Below are 17,060 nucleotides of genomic sequence, written 5' to 3'. Positions count from 1 at the left end.
TTTGTTCCTTTGCCACAAATTGACCCATCTTGCTGTGCCCTCTACTTGGGTTCATTTCCCCTGTATGACAAGGTAAACACTGAGAGTCAGCTTTTCTCTCCACTCTATTATCTACCCTCTTCATTCAGTCGCCAAGTCCTTTCAATCCGCCCATCCTCTCTCTCTCTCTCTCTCTTGCTTGGGTCTTCTCTTTGCCACTTCTACTGAATTACTTCAAGCTCTCAATATATTTCTCCTAACCAATGCGATAAACTACTAGAAGTTTTCCTGTTTGCAGTGTTTTTAACCCAACTCCCATTATGCTGCAAATTACTTCCCTAAAACATAGACTCTCATCAGTTCTCTGCTTAAAACATCACTGATGGCTCCGCACTGATACAACCTATGACTGGTACCCCAAGCCCCCAGCAGTCTCTCCTCTTCCTGTCCATCCATCATTGTCTCATCCTTCCCCACATTGGGCGCGCACCACACACACGCTTCAAACCCCCTCTGTGTCCTGTCCCCCAGGTCTTTGCTCAGGTTGTTCTACCTGGAAAGTCCTCTGTCTCTCACTTCTTTCCTCTTTCTCCATGTCCCTGTCAATATCTTACTCATATTTTTTTTTAAGATTTATTTATTTATTTGAGAGAGAGCGCACATGAGTGCATGAGCAGGGGGAGGGGCAGAGGGAGAGGGAGATAAGCAGCTGAGCTCAGGTCCCCACCTGGGGCTTGATCCCAGGACCAAGAGATCATGACCTGAGTCAATGAAATCAAGAGTCAGATGCTTAACTGATTGAGCCACCCAGACGCCCAGTCTTACTCATATTTCTAAGCCAACATTTGTTAACTTGTACTCTGGATCCTCAAAGGGGCCAGAGATCAAATTATGGGGATTTATGGACTTAGATTAAAGAAAAACTACATCTTGAATTTCACTAACTCCAAACTGAAATGTAGCATTTCTTTCTATTATGAATTTAGGGAACAAACTACAGAAACACTAGAAGTCCATGTGGCTTTGTCACAAATAGAAGTCAGATATATCCATATCACATTACAGTCACTGCAAATATCTTGAATTATCACTTATGCTCATCACTACTTCAAAATTACAATGGTTATTAGATCTACAACTGGAAATTTTTATTTAATACCTTTAGAAAGAAGTGTGCTTATTATGATTTCACAATTTTTTTTGATATTTCAACAAATGTGTTTTCAATAAAATTGGTTTCCATTATAATCTTTTGTGTCTTATTTAATAGATTTCAAAACATTATTCTGAGAATGGGTCCATAAGCACAAGAAAAGGTTAAGGATGCCTCTCTGGGTTTCTCCCAAACTCTACCTCCTCTGAGAAATTTTCCCCCATCACCCCAACCCCACCACACACAGTTTAAATTAATATCTCCTTCCTGCTTAAACCTAACAGCTAGTTGAAACTCCCTCTGAGGCACTCATCACCCTGCCATCCTTTGCCGTTATTTATCAGTCATTTACTAGGTTTTTAAGGTCCTGAGGTTAGGAACATTTATTTCCGGTTTTTGAGAGTCTCTCCTGGTGTGTGTGTTCATGGTAGGTGATGAACCTGAATTCCGCTGAACACATTCCTTTTGCAGTGAGCATTTTATTTTTTTTTATTTATTTATTTTTGTGTGTGTATAGATTTTATTTCCCCCTACCAGAAGCAAGAAAAAAGGGGGGCAACTGGCTGACTCAGTCAGTATAGCACACAACTCTTGATCTAGGGATTGTGAGTTCAAGCCCCATCAGTGAGCATTTTAGGTTAAAGGAATTTAAATTGAGAAAATAGATATGTTGCTGATGTATTTCTGTGGCTGATGTGAGCTTGCCATCATGTAACTCGATCCGAATAGGTCTGTCCCCCTACCTGATTTCTGCGTCTCAGAGCAAAACGGGGGAACATGGGCAAGGACAGAAAAGGTGACTCTAGAAATTCTCTTTTAGTAATCCAGACACATGGCAATGAATGATTTATACACACACACACACACACACACACACTAGAAGGTTTTCTTTATAGCTCCATCACATAACTAACAGTTTAAATGAGTTGGATTTGAACACTCACAAGATAATAAGAAAACATTTGGAATACTGACCATTCAGTGGCCATCTATGCTGTAGGGTCAAAAACGTATTTTTGGAACAATGATTTTTATTGTTACTTGCTATTGCATGGCATAAGGTCTTTGTGTGAGCATATAAAACAGTTCCTCCCCACGGGGTGCCTGGGTGGCTCAGTTGGTTAAGCGACTGCCTTCGGCTCAGGTCATGATCCTGGAGTCCCAAGATCGAGTCCCGCATCGGGCTCCCTGCTCAGCAGGGAGTCTGCTTCTCCCTCTGGCCCTCCCCCTCTCATGTGCTCTCTCTCTCTCATTCTCTCTGTCTCAAATAAATAAATAAAATCTTAAAAAAAAAAAAAAAAACAGTTCCTCCCCGATGAAGGTATTTTACATTCAGTGATACCCAAATCCATAACCTTAATCATGTGGTTTAAAGAAATAATGCACCATAACATAGGCATGGGACACTCAGCTCTGAACAATTAAATGAGATTGATAAAAATCAACACCAGATAAACACCCTTTTGACAATAGGCCTCATCATATGATGCTTGAGAGAAACCGAGTTGCAAATAATAAAGATATAAAAATGCTGTGAAAGATTTCAATTTAACACAGAAATAAATATTATAACCATGTGTTTAACCAACTAATCAGGAATTTGGTCATTCTTTTATTTTATTACTAGTACAGTGCCTAAGACGTAACAAATGGCCCCAAAACCATTTGCCAGGAATATACATTTGCATGCTGATATTTTATGATTCACAGTTTGTCCTTAACTTGTGCAAACTCCCTGCTCATTTTCTTCTTCCAGTTTTACCTATTTTAGTGTTCCCTGACACACTCTTGCTTCTTCTGATGACTGGCAAAGGAACTACTAATACTGGTGGTAACAAGAAGAAGAAGAAATAATAATAAATACCCCATGTCTGCATAATGTTTTATAGTTGTCAATGTTTTAGCTACTAATATTTCAGCTTAACTCTCATAAGAAAGCTGTGAGGAAGACAGGATTATTATACTGAATATATGGATAAAGGGACCAAAACTCATGGAAGTCATTTGCCCCAGTTCCCACAGCTTGTGAGTAATATAATCAAAGTATGTATCCAAGCCTACTGAGTCCAAATTCAGTTCTCTTTCCATGTTTCTATTCTAAGTTGGGGAAGAGCTGAAAATCAAATAACTCTATTTGGATGATTTCTGAATTGAATTTCAGCTCTTCATCAATCATGGTGGTTAAAGGTGTGAGAGACCACAGGTAAACAGCAGGCACTTAATCATTTGTTCACCTACTTACACAACAAACAATTCTTTGGTGCCTCATGTTTGCCAAGCATATAAAATCACTTGGCAGTGGGGCGCCTGGTTAACACAGTTAAGCATCTGCCCTTAGTTCAGGTCATGATCCCAGGGTTCTGGGATTGAGCCCTGTGTCAGGCTCCCTGCTCAGGGGGAAGCCTGCTTCTCCCCATCCCTCAGCCCTCTCCCCTGCCTGTGCTCTCTCTCTCACTTGTTCTCACTCTCTCAAATAAATAAATAAAATCTTAAAAAAAAAATCACTTGGCAGGTCCAATTGTCCTTAAGCACTTAGGGTATTTACGTTATAAGGATACAACTTAGATTGGTATATTTTTAACATTTCAGGATAATTTTCAGAAAGAAATCAGCAGGATAACAACTTTTTAATCATCTGGTTCAAGTTTGCACTCAGACTGTAAGAGGTGGAGGGCAGAGAAGGACACCACATGGTAAATGAAAGGCTGTTGTAGTGAAGACCATGGTGTGCAACGGAGATGCCACAGTCCTCCCCACACCACTCCCAAGACTGATGCACTCATTGACCCCATTGCTAAGAATAATAGCAATAGACAACTTGATGTTGAGTGCCTCAATAGGGGCTGCCCTTTGTTGACCAGGGCTGACAGTAAGAGATTCCATTATAAAACCAGACACCTTAATAGCAGATGGGATGATAAGACACCAAAATAATAAAGGCCAGATGGTGGAAGATAATCATCAAAAGTAAGGTGGACACAGCAGCAAGATTGGAATGGCAGCCTGGAGGGTTTGATGACCCACAGACTCACAATAGACATGATTATTAGAACACAATATTGCTAGGGGCAAGATAAATGAGCCACCAAGAAAGGTACTACTCAATCTGTACAATCAAAAAAACAAACAAAAAATCAGACAGGTGATTGGGAGGCTGATGGCATGTAAAAAGTCTCAATCCCAGCCATGAGAGATGATGGACTCTGAAAAACAAACTGAGGGTTCTTGAGGGGAGGGGGATGGGAGGATGGGTTAGCCTGGTGGTGGGTATTAAAGAGGGCACGCTCTGCATGGAGCACTGGGTGTTATACACAAACAATGAATCATGGAACACTACTTCAAAAATTAATGATGTAATGTATGGTGATTAACATAACAATAAAATTTTTTTTAAAAAGTCCCAATCCCTTGCCCAATTTCTGAACCTAAGCCAGGTACAGGGTATTATCAAATATTTTGAAGATTTTTGGATCCAGGCTCCAGGTTGACATTTATACCAAGGACCCAAGGCATCATTCACAACCACCTATTAGAGTGGGGGTGTCTGAAGACCAAGTAATTTAAAAAAAGAAAAAAAAGTTCAACTCACAGAAGGTCTACTGGGTTCATAGACCTATCAATAGGTCCTCTAAATGAAAGAAATTTTCGTGGTGGTTGGTGCAACCCCAAACTGGTTTCTTGGCCAGCCAAAATAGTAAACCAAAAAAACGTTACATCCTGAGAGAACTGGCAGAAGTTGGTACCATGTTTAAAGACCTACAGGACTTAAGGAGGGTGGTCCCAACCATTTCTCTATTTAATTTGCAAGCCTGGTTCCTGCAAAATCAGATGGATCCTGGAGGCTTAACAATAGACCACCACAAACTCAACCAAGCAGTCTCAATTGTAGTTACTGTACCAAGTATATATCTTTGCTAGAACAGATTAGCACAGCCTCAGGCATATGGTATGCAGCCACTGACCTGGCTTATGCATTCTTTCCCATCTCTGTGAGAGGCAGTTCTCACAACAGTGAACATTCACAGTCTTGCCCTGGGGGCTATGCTAACTCTCTTGCCCTATATCATAAAGTGATCCGAAGGGACCTGGATCATCTGGGCATGCAGCAGAATATCACATTTGGCCTGTCATATCAATGATAAGTAAATTGGGCTGGAATATTGAGAAGCAGCAGTATGTTGGAAGCTTTAGTAATAAACATAACCCTTAGGTGGGTAAAGATAAACCCTACAGAGACTAAGAGATCTGCAACGGTCAGTAAAATGTTGAAGGCCCAGTAGTCTGGAAGAATGCCAGGACATCCTCTCAAAATAAAGAAGAAATAATTGCATCTCCTACCTCCCACCACAAAGAAGAGAGCAAAATGTCTGGAAGGCATTTTTGAAGGCCTGGAAAAAGCATATTCCACACTTGCACTGTTGTTCTGACCCATATACCGGGAATCATGAAAGGTTGCCAGCTTTCAGTGCATCCCAGAGCTGCCAAAGCGTGTGTGGCAGGTCCAGGTCATGGTACAAGGAGTCTTACCACTTGGGCCAGAGGACACTGCAGAACTTGTGGTTTTACAGGTATCCGGTGAAGGGGCAGGAGGAGATGCTATATGGAGTTTACAACCGACTCCAATATGAGGATCACAGTGAAGAATCCTAGGATTCTGAAGGAAAGCCACACCACTCGCAGTGGACAATTAGACACCCTTCAAAAAACAAAAAACACAGCTCTTAGTGTGCTACAGGGCCTTGGTAGAAATGGAATGCCTGACCATAGGACAATAGTAACCACACTGTCAGGACGGTCCACCATGAGCTGGACTCTGTCCAGCTGCAACAGTGGGAGCTGTGGTTCACTCTACTAACCTTCCTCTTGAAAGTTTCTACCCATGAAAAGAGGCCCACCAAAACCCTGAAAGAGCTATCTCTAGAACTTCTACAAGGCAAATGGACCTGAGTGGCACAAGGAATGGACTTCAACTTGCATTCAGTGACTGGTCAAAGAAGGTATAAAAGCTCAAGCCCCTTGGCTCACAGTCATTTTAGATCCAGAATTCCTTGTAGGGTCAGCTGAGGTCTGGTTTTGACATCAGAGCTTTCATTTTCCCTCTTCCCCATCCTGCATTCTTCACTCCCCTACAGGTGTTAACCCAAGAATGCTCCCCAGTAAACTTTCTGCATGCTAATCTCAGAATTTTCTTCCCAGGGAATCTGACTTGGAACAGCTGTAGTTAGAGTGGCCATCTTTCCTTGATATACTCCCTTTAACAAGAAAATCTTTTTATATTATGGCACTTAAGGAGAGTCTTGAAAATCAAAACTCACTTAGCTACCCCTAATGGGTCAATCCACAATTCAAGAATTTAACCTTTCTAGTTATCTTTACAAAACTAAAGTTAAAATTAAAAAGTCATCTAGAACATGTAAATACCTAAACTTTGTTTTTGTAGCTCTTTATTTAAACACATTTTTCATTACTTTATAAACATATTTTCCCATTCTATGAAATCAACATCATTGCTACATTTTCATACCTTTCTTCTTTCATAAAAATATAAAACCAGGGGCGCCTGGGTGGCTCAGTCGTTAAGCGTCTGCCTTCGGCTCAGGTCATGATCTCAGGGTCCTGGGATCGAGCCCCACGTCGGGCTCCCTGCTCCGCGGGAAGCCTGCTTCTCCTTCTCCCATTCCCCCTGCTTGTGTTCCCTCTCTCACTGTGTATCTCTCTGTCAAATAAATGAATAAAATCTTTAAAATATATATATATATATATATATATATATATAAAACCAAAGCCTTTTATTTCATTCAGCCTCTAAATCTTTCTACTGGGAAACAACTACAAATGCCTAAAACTCCATTTGTCAATAGTACCAATCTACTAGAGCTAATGGTAAAAGCAGACATTAAACAAATAATGACACAAATAATCATTTGAATAACAATTGTGATAAGTGATCTAAAAAAAAAAAAGTCAAATTGTATGCACATGCAACAGAAGGCCATAACATAACCTGAGATACCTGGGTTTGTTTCCTTGAGGCTATGGTATCTAAACTGATCCAAAGAATGGATGAGATTAGCAAGATGGAAACATATACAGCAGAGACAAGAGAATTAGACATAATAGAATTTCAAGATGAGTGGAGGAGATGAATATCTTCCTTGGTGTTTCTTTCTTACCCCTTCACAGTATATTTCAAAATACTGAACACTTAGGCTTAAGGGGCCTCATAAAACTAGTGACAGAGTATTCTTCGGTCTTAGGCCCCATGTGCAAAATGATATGAGTCACCATTTCCTTTGGAAACACAGGAAATGTCCCCATCTTCCTGGGTTTTAGAATATCACCGCCACACACCACTTTGACCATGTTATAGTTTTGCAACCACAGGCTTTAAGTGCTTAATAGAAGAGCCCATTGTCTATACTCTAGTAGTTTAAATGCCAAGGAACAAAGAATGTACATTATACAGATGTGGAGATGTTCCATCACATTTACATAAAAGCAGAATTCCATCCCACCCCCTCTATATGCTATATTTCTTAAGGACAAGAATCACACAAAAACCAGGTCTTACCCATCTCTGTATCACCAGCACTTAGCACAGTACGTGACACATAGTAGATGCTACATTTAATGAATCAATTAAATCAAAGCTTTAATAGTAGTCATCTGTATTAATTCATACATTGAAATAATAACAGTGATTGAACATGGCAGGAATATTTCATCAACTCCAAAATTTAAAGAATCTATGGAACACTTTTTAAACTTAAGCTAAATTTACAATTAAAAAAAAAAAAAACCTCCATGCAATAATTTGTGGTTAACTCTTGCTTTTGTGTATGAGTAGTAACAGATACACAAAATAGATAATGCTTTCTCCTGAAATCAATCTCTTGAAATGAATCTAAGCCAAGATAATCCAGCCTGTTGATTCCTTAGCAGAGATTTCAGTAAAGAACTCCTGGCAAACATTCAGCATCAAGTTATGCTAGTGGAGGCCTAGAAAACCTGGATGATATTTCAGCTCCTCACCAGCCTGTCCATCACTCCACTGTCAGATGACAGGTGCGTGTCTCCTGAAAGTGCCGCAACACCTTTAAACCGGCACTTTCTCATTCTTGTTAAGGTATGGAAACAACAGCTACCTGATTTCAATCATTGTCCTGTCATCACATTCTCAGCAGGTTACTTGGGGGCCCAAGTGGCATTTTGTACTGCTATACATATTTCAGCAAAGTGTAATTCTCCTTTTTAGTGACTGCATAATATAAAAAAGTATCACAGAAGGTATCGGTATGACATTATGATTAAAGGAGTTTTTATTTTAAGGAACAACAGAAAAATCACCGCAGAAGGGAATACAAACTTTCTTGAGAACAAAACGAAAAGTAATTATGACAATGAAAGCATGGCATATTGAAGATGACTTCAGGCAGGACAGTTCTACAGAGGAAAAAAAATCCTATATTAAAATTAACCCTAAATGTGTGTGTCCTTCAAATCAATTATTAACAAGTGATCTAGTAAGCAAGCAAGGTCAATTTCTTGCTCTCATGGCTCTTCGGATAGACTGTGAAACATCTTAAAAGTTAAATGCTGTTTTAGACCATAGTTCCATGAATGTGTACTAGCACTAAAATCATGGATGGGAAAAATGCAAGCATAGAAGTTACCATGGGTGGTCTGTGCCCTACTTAACAAAACAACTGACAAATAATATTTCTCTCTCTCACTCAACTATAGAATTATACATAATAATATGTATAATGTATTTACATACATGTGTAGCATATACATACTGATTGAATAATAAATGCACAACTTGAAAACATATTGGAAATTGATTTAGGGCTTTCTGTTTCAAAACTTTAGCATAACATACTTTTAAGACTGGGGCACTTACTGTCACACAGGAATACTTACTGAAACACACATTTTTAACACCAGGGCAGAGCAGACAGCTTCGGTTGGGAAACCTAGAGGATATTTCATTTGATTGCACCAAAAGATGAAAAGGCAAGAAAAAAAAAGGGATGAAACAATTTCAGATGCTTTCAATGCATTTATCAAATCAGAATGAACTGTTTTTGACTGTGGGTGTAATAAGTCAGAAGGTATTCACTAAACCAAAAGGCAAGAACTTCTGTTCCACTGTGACTAATTCAACTTAATGAAATTATTTAAAAAAAAAAACTATACATGAGATATAAGAAGAAAAGGGAAGATGATAGAAAGGCAAGCAGCAGCTGGCATATTTCATGAGAAGACAATGGCCACAATTTTGAACCGATTAATGTTAGAATTTCTGCCTGACCTTGAATTTGACAAAACTCAATATAAAAGGACTTCAATTATAAGAGGTTATCTAAAAAGTGCTTAAACTGGTTTTCCCAAGATGAAATAGTAACAGAAGTTTGTATTTATTTCGTAAACAACCATGATAACCTTGCTATTTGCACCACCAATGACATCTTCCGAAGACTATAGAATCCTTACTCTATAAATCTTTATAGATAAGCAGCTCATTCCTTGTTTGTCAAAGTGTGGTAGGAAGTTGTACCACGAAAATAATATAGAAATGAATCAAATGCAATATTGTATATTAGAAAAATAAAATATATTGTAGCACATGCCATATACTTTGTAATAATCCCTTATTCCCTACAAACAAAATTGACATCATAGTAACCAACACTTAAACCTCTGAAAATGGTCTTAAGAACTAATAAAAAATAACAGCATTAATAATCCCTTGCGTGTGTTTATTGCTTTATAGTTTACAGACCTCTTTGGCCAGTGTTCTGTGAGTTAATCTTTACAATGGCCCTGTGAGACAGGTAAGGCGTCTAAGACTTAGAGAGGTGACTTGAGTCTACAGCCATCCCACCCTGAGTGCGCCCGATCTCGTCTGATCTCGAGAGGTGACTTGATTTGTCCAAGATCATGTGGCTAGTAAGAGGCAATCTTAGAATTCAAACACAGTCAGTTTTTTCCAGGACAACTGAACTATTTCTCTGAAGTTATTGCATCTCTTCAGGGATAGGAGATATGCAAGAAGAGAATTTTGCAATGCCAACACTCATAAGGTTTTATGTGATCTATTATAAAGAAACAGAAGACCACAGTTCTTTCAGGTTTTAATATTTCCTCAAATTATCTGCTATAGATTTAAGGTTTCAACCAAGCAATATTGCATAGAATTTCTTATATAGTAGGAGCCTTCTTATCAAACATAATCAGGGCCAGTGTTAAGTTGTTAATTGAAGAAATCAGTGAAAGTATGAAATCATTAAAAGATAATAAATACCTTAAATATTTTATTTTGTTAAAACATATAAATGTTTTACATGTTTTATATAAAACATGATATAAAATATTTAGTCACCAATATATTAAAATGTAGAACTAAAGACTTTTGTTTGAGAATGGGCCCAGTGATTATCATCCTACAAATCTGTCTTATAACAACACCATCTATAATTTATTTTATACAATTTTCAATTTCAATTTGAAGCAAGAACTTAATTAGTTAAGGAGAAACTAGATTTGCCTGGCCTCAAAGTATCTCGCCTGAGAAAAATATTAATTACAAAGGGAAGTATAGAAACTTTATTGAAATCCAGCAAACACCACCTTAACCAAGTGATAACATCACCAGCAATAATATATCAACATCATGAGCCCTTTGATATGATGTGCTGAGAATGGCAGAATATCACTTTTGTGGTATTTTTGCCCAAAATGCATAACCTCATTCCATTCTTAGAAAACATGAGACAAACCGAAATTGAAGGGCATTCTATGAAATAACTGATGGGTTCTTCTTAAAGGGCAGATTATAGAACAGTTATAGATTGGAGAAGATCAAGAAGAAATAACAGCTTAAATGCAATGTGGGATCCTGGATTGCATGCTGGAACAGAAAAAAGAAAATTAGTGGAAAACTTGGTAAACTTGGTAAACTTTAAATGAAGTCTGTAGTTTAGTTAGTAGTGTTGTGCCAACGTTAACGTCCTAACTTTGTAGATTGTACTATGGTTTGGAAGGAGCTGGTAAGGGGTATATGGGAATTCTATGTACTATTATTATAAACTTGTAAGTCCAAAACCAACACACAAAAACACTTGCAAAGCCATCTGATGGCATACCAATAAGAAGGCAGCCAAAGCTCCAGGAGAGGAAAGAAGCACTGTGGGCAAAGAATAGGAAACAAACAGCCAGCATTAAAGACAGAGAAAAGACATTCTAACTCAGTAGTTAATCAAAGAAATGAAACTTAAAACAACGAGACATTTTTGTCTTCATATTGGCACATTAGCTTTACGTATAAAATTCAGTGTTTCATGTGTACTGTTCAGTATGTGAAGATATGGCGAGAAAGGCATTCACAACAACTACAGGTCAGCATGCAAATTGGTAAAAACTTTTCCGAGAGAAGATTTTAAAATTTAATTGTGCATATCCTGTGGCCCAGCATTTCCATTTCCTAAGATTTTATTTTGAAGAAATAAACGTCAAGAATACAAAAGATGTTCATTGCAGTGTTATTTATAATCATGAGAATTTTTAAACAACCTAAATGCTCATCAATAGGAGAAGATTAAATTATTACAATGTACCATATAATAGAATATTATGCAATAAACTTTAAATATCTAGATTTATATTCATTGACATAAAGAGATATCCATGAAGTATTATTATGTGAAATATGGTAATAAAAGAACACTTATTATAAACATCAATTATAGTACAATTTACAGTATAAAACATTTATAGTATGTATGAATACAAAGAAAATGCGAGCATGTATATGGTGTGTGTATATATGCATACACACACACACATATATATATACATATATATACCTGGTTTCTTTTCGTTTTTTCTTTTGTCATTGTATCTTTTATATTTTCTATAATCAACGTGTGTTAATCTTGCAATACAATTTTTTTAATTCATAGCCCACCCAATTACTTTTTAAGGATCTCCATTTGTGTGAGGAGGCTCACTATCTCCATTCAGGGAAGGGATGGAAAACCATCTATGGGATGTGCCTGCACTTGCAGGAACCAGCACTAGGTGGTACACTGTTTCTCTAGCAGCTATTCAAGAATTTTTAAGATTTTTTTTTTTTTAAAGTAATCTCTACACCCAATGTGGGGCTCAAACCTACAACCCCAAGATCAAGAGTTGCATGCTCTACCAAATGAGCCAGCCAGGTGTCCTCAGGACATTTTAATTTAAGGTTGCTCTACATACATACTGCTGTGATATGACCCCGGAGAAAATATCCCAGTTCCGTATTTTTTCTTTCATTTAAAATTTCTTTTACCTTCTTCCAAATCACTATTAACGTAATAGTCAATTAAATTCACTTACAGTAAGTACTCCATTGCCTTACAGTAGGCACTCGAGAATTTATTGTTGGGAAAATAATACATAATTTAAAATGGAAACGACAGATACATCAAAAATTGAAGAGTTTCTTCCCATCATTTTGTCATCTTTCTAAACAAAGTTGAACTGGTTTCATGGAGGCCTTTAAAATGGTACTCTGCATTGTGAATCCAAAGAGAGGATCAGTATTTCCTAAATGTATTTCAATTCCTTTTTTTCATAAAGCATCTTTGAAGCAATGACATTCCAAGGAATACAATTTGGGAAATCCTGTCCTCAACACTTGTCTGTCTTGTTTAATGTAATCACCCTAGCGTCAACCCAGCTGAAGTTTCAATCTTCTTCACTCCTTATTGTGGACTTCATCTTGGCTGCATTTGTATTCCTCACAGCTATCACGTCCCATATTGGCATTGGCCATTATGTTGCCAGCCAGGTGCTGAAGTCTGTCAAATGCAAACTCTCTGTACTTAAAACACTTCTCTCCGACTGTCACTTGGCTCCTTGCAGGTGCTGATTAAGTAGATCCCTTTCCTATTGATACCTGATTTCCAGTCTAAACTAAACTCAATTTAAAAGCAAAAACATGCCTACTCCCCAGCATCTAGTTCATGTGAGATAATAAAATCTCATTTCTCTGGAATGCCTATGAAGTAGAGCTAAGTAAGTTGAGCTACCACTCATCAAGGCACAGGTTGAAAATGTTCTCATTATCTGAAGAAAAGAAAAAGTCGACCAGGAAGATAAGCATCCTATCTTATTATACATAGTGAGTGCTAGTCTTATCACTACTAAGTAATGGTTTGCAGAAGCAATTATTATTGCCTAGCTACTTACGTGTCTCTTCCACTGGACTGTGAGCTTGTTGGGAACAGGAAATATGAGGGGCTCATCTCAGTTCCCCCAATAACTAGCATGGCATCTGAAACATTGCAGCCTTATTAGATATTTGAAGAATGAATAAAGTAATAAATGAGTAAATGAGTGCATAGAGTGATGTTTGTTAATAAATTTTGAAGGAGCAGCTTAGTTCTAATAATACCAAAATTAAAAATCTGTATAAATATACGCTAACATTAAAATGGCTTTCTCATTCATTCATTCGTTCATTCATTCATTCAAAAAAATGCTTATTATGTTCATACTGTATTTCAGACACTGGGCTAAGGATACAAAGATGAATAAGAATTAATTCTGCCTTCAAGAAGTACACAGTGTAGTGAATAGAAATAACTTGCATTTATCAAATGCTTCTTCAAAAATTTTTATTTTTGGGCGCCTGGGTGGCTCAGATGGTTAAGCGTCTGCCTTCGGCTCAGGTCATGATCCCAGGGTCCTGGGATCGAGTCCCGCATCGGGCTTCCCGCTCCTTGGGAGCCTGCTTCTCCCTCTGTTTCTCTCTGTCTCTCATGAATAAATAAATAAAATCTTTAAAAAAAAAAAACTTTTATTTTTGATATTCATAATAATCCAATGAGGCTATTGTCTTCCATAACTGCATTTTAAATCTTTTAAAAGTCATATGTAGGTACAAAAGAAACCTTATAAAAATATATAAGGCAAAAGGCATAATGACGTAAAAGCTTCTTTGTAGACACCACCCAATTTAAGAAGAATATTTAGGTCTTCTCTGTCCCCTTTCACTTCCCCTAAGAGGAAATGCAATCCTGAATTTTCTCTTTATCTTTGCCTTATTTTTATTTATACTTAACCATGTTTGTTTTATTAAGAAATATATTATGTAGTTTTGCATGGTTTTGTACTTTATTCAAGTGGAAACATACTGGAAACTTACTATTTCCACTCAACATTATACATTTTGCCTTGTACATGTAAGTCTTAACCCACGTAGATTTGATTTTTTTAAATGTGGTGCAAGATAGGATTCCAATTTCATCTTTTCACATTTGGATAACCAATTGTTCCAGTACCATATATTGAAAGGTTTATTTTTCTAAGCAATTTGCAGTGTCATCTCAGTCATAAATAAAACTTCCATTTTTGTATTGGTCTGTTTTTGGGCTCTCTTTGCTCTTTCATTGGCCAGCCTGCGTAGCTCTGCACCTAATCCCAGGCCATCTGAAGAAATAGAGCTTTATAATAAGTTTCTAATTTCTGATAAGGAAGTTTTTCCATCCTGTTCTTCTTCATTAGGAATGTCTTGTTTATTCGTAATCATCTGCTCTTGCATATAAATTTTAAACTCAGTTTGCCGTATCTCCTTTTACATGTAATTGAGTTGAACCTCAAAGTAGCTCACAGCGAATTGTGGTGATGCCAAAATTTGAACCAATTCCAGGGCTCCTTCTATGTAATACCCCGCACTTCAGAGAAGAACTACTCTTAAATATTCCTATCAAAAAATAAACTCATAGGGGCGCCTGGGTGGCTCAGTCGTTAAGCGTCTGCCTTCGGCTCAGGTCATGATCCCAGGGTCCTGGGATCGAGCCCCACATCGGCTCCCTGCTCAGAGGGGAGTCTGCTTCTCCCTCTCCCACTCCCCCTGCTTGTGCTCTCTCTCTCTCTTGCTGTATCTCTCTCTGTCAAATAAATAAATAAAATCTTTAAAAAATAAAATAAATAAAAATAAATAAACTCATAAATCTACTTCAGAATCTTACCATGCAACTAACTCATCAGGAGACCCATCAAAATGCAGTATTCTTTAAAGTAAGAGGTTCCATGGCCCATTCTGAGGTTCTTTAATGGATAGTATGGCAAGACTGCTAGATGTTTATTCAACATCCATGAATTCTCCCATTGTTCCTTACTGACGGACCATTTATTTTGTTGGACAATGAGGGCAACGTGCCCAGCTAATGAAAACTAAATTCCCCGGCCTCCATTGCAGATACATGGACAGAGGTATCCGTATGTCAGGGTTTCTGGCCAAGGAGAGGTAAGCAGGTGTTTGAAGGCAGGAAAAAAGACCATTAAAGAAGAGGGGACAGACTCAGCTGGCATGCCGTCTCTGCCCTTTGTGCTCTCCTTAGTTTCTCCTTCATGCACCCTGAAGTGCAGTCCTGATGGCAAGTACCACAGCAGCCACCTGCATTTGACCACAAAGGAAAGGCTAAGAGGAAATGCAAGAATCTTAGAGACCTGATGTCCTTGAGCCTCTGTACCAACCCTACCTTCCTCCAGATCTTTTGTTCTATGAAAGAAAAATAAACCCCTGTCTGACTTAAGCCACTAATGCTTGGGGTTTTTTTATTATACATAGCCAAAGGTAATCCCTGCTTGATGAAAGAGTACTCAAGTTGTACATTTACTCAAAATTATATCTGCTTACAGTTATCTCTTCCACAGTACAGAGAGCTTTAAGGATTCATCAGCCCATCGTATCAAAGCTCTTTTCCAGAACACAAAGAAGGCTCCACCTCCAGGCACTCCTACTACTCAGCGTTCATGCTCAGATGGGTTAGCCACCTACTGAAATGAGAATATATGTCCCACGTAAATTGCCACTGCTATTCCCTTTCAATTTCTCGTATGCTGCGGTTCGACATATACGACTATTTCAGTAAGCACATATCAACACTTCCAATACTTTTCAAAAAATCTGTCGACCCTTAGAGGTAGGCAGAATGGTAGAAAGCATTTAGCCTAACTTCCCTTACAATGCATGGGAGCACAGATGCCTGTCATTCTACAGACACTGACCATCTGGCAAGGCATCATGCTAAAGGATATAAGGGAGTCAGATATTAAGATATAGTTCCTATTTGGAAAGACTTTGTAATAAATGTAATAAAGAAAACAGACTTACTTGAAGATTTAGCCTTCTGGGGTTAGGACTCAAATACTTGGGATAAGAGATTGAGTGCCAAGGTCAATGGGAACCTGTTTGTTTCTACCATTGTGCTGATAAAAAAAGAACTGTGGCAACATTTTGCTCAACTCAGATGTCAGAGAGTACCTATTTCCTTAACTTTATATACAAGATCTCTGTTCTCTTTTATCCCTATTTGCCTTATTTTGCATAATGAGTACTCCCCCCGCCCCAATTCAACCTGTCAGTCCTTTTGAAAAAACAGCATAAACTAATTTATGTGATATAGTAGAAAGACCGTTTGTTTTTGAATCACAAACATTGGTTTCATGACTCATTAGCTGTGTGATCTTTAGCAAGTCATTTAACCTCTCTGAACTCCATGTTTTCCTCCACAGCCTGAGGTTAGAGCCACTTACCATGAAGTGTTCTTGTGAGGGTCAAATGATAAAAATGTGAATTCAACAAAAAACAATTCATTGTGAGTCTATTATGAACAAGCACTATTCAAAATACAGTGAGCAGAAACAACAAAAAGACAGTCCCTACACACATGTAATTAGAATATAGTGGGTGAAAAAGATATAAAAAATAGTGTCAATAGTGAAAGTGTTCATAAGGAGAAGTAGAGTGTGTAATTATCATTATAATTGAAGATAGGCCATTAGGAGGTTAGGTGGAAGCTCTTCAATGGCTCAGCAGAGAGGAGCATCATCTGAGCAAAGTCCTGAATGAACTGAGGGAGTGAAATTGCAG

At 37.9% G+C, this 17,060-nt stretch overlaps 1 long non-coding RNA gene across 1 annotated transcript in view; it reads right to left on the bottom strand.

The window, feature by feature from the left end:
* Positions 1 to 17,060, bottom strand: part of LOC123859427 (uncharacterized) — a 114,713-nt gene that overhangs the window by 65,298 nt on the left and 32,355 nt on the right. Inside the window, exons 2-4 of the long non-coding RNA XR_006794468.3 lie at positions 9,056 to 9,108; positions 6,657 to 6,848; positions 5,660 to 5,828 (exon numbers count right to left, since the gene is read on the bottom strand). This is a non-coding gene — a long non-coding RNA (uncharacterized LOC123859427). The remainder of the gene's footprint in view (positions 1 to 5,659; positions 5,829 to 6,656; positions 6,849 to 9,055; positions 9,109 to 17,060) is intronic.

Source organism: Mirounga angustirostris, unplaced genomic scaffold, assembly GCF_029215605.1.
Source record: "Mirounga angustirostris isolate CCGP_5_RB_7025 unplaced genomic scaffold, mMirAng1.0.hap1 SCAF_4, whole genome shotgun sequence".
In the NCBI taxonomy this organism is placed as follows: domain Eukaryota; kingdom Metazoa; phylum Chordata; class Mammalia; order Carnivora; family Phocidae; genus Mirounga; species Mirounga angustirostris.
Note: the sequence above shows the minus strand (reverse complement) of the source record. Positions and strands in the feature narration are given on the sequence as shown.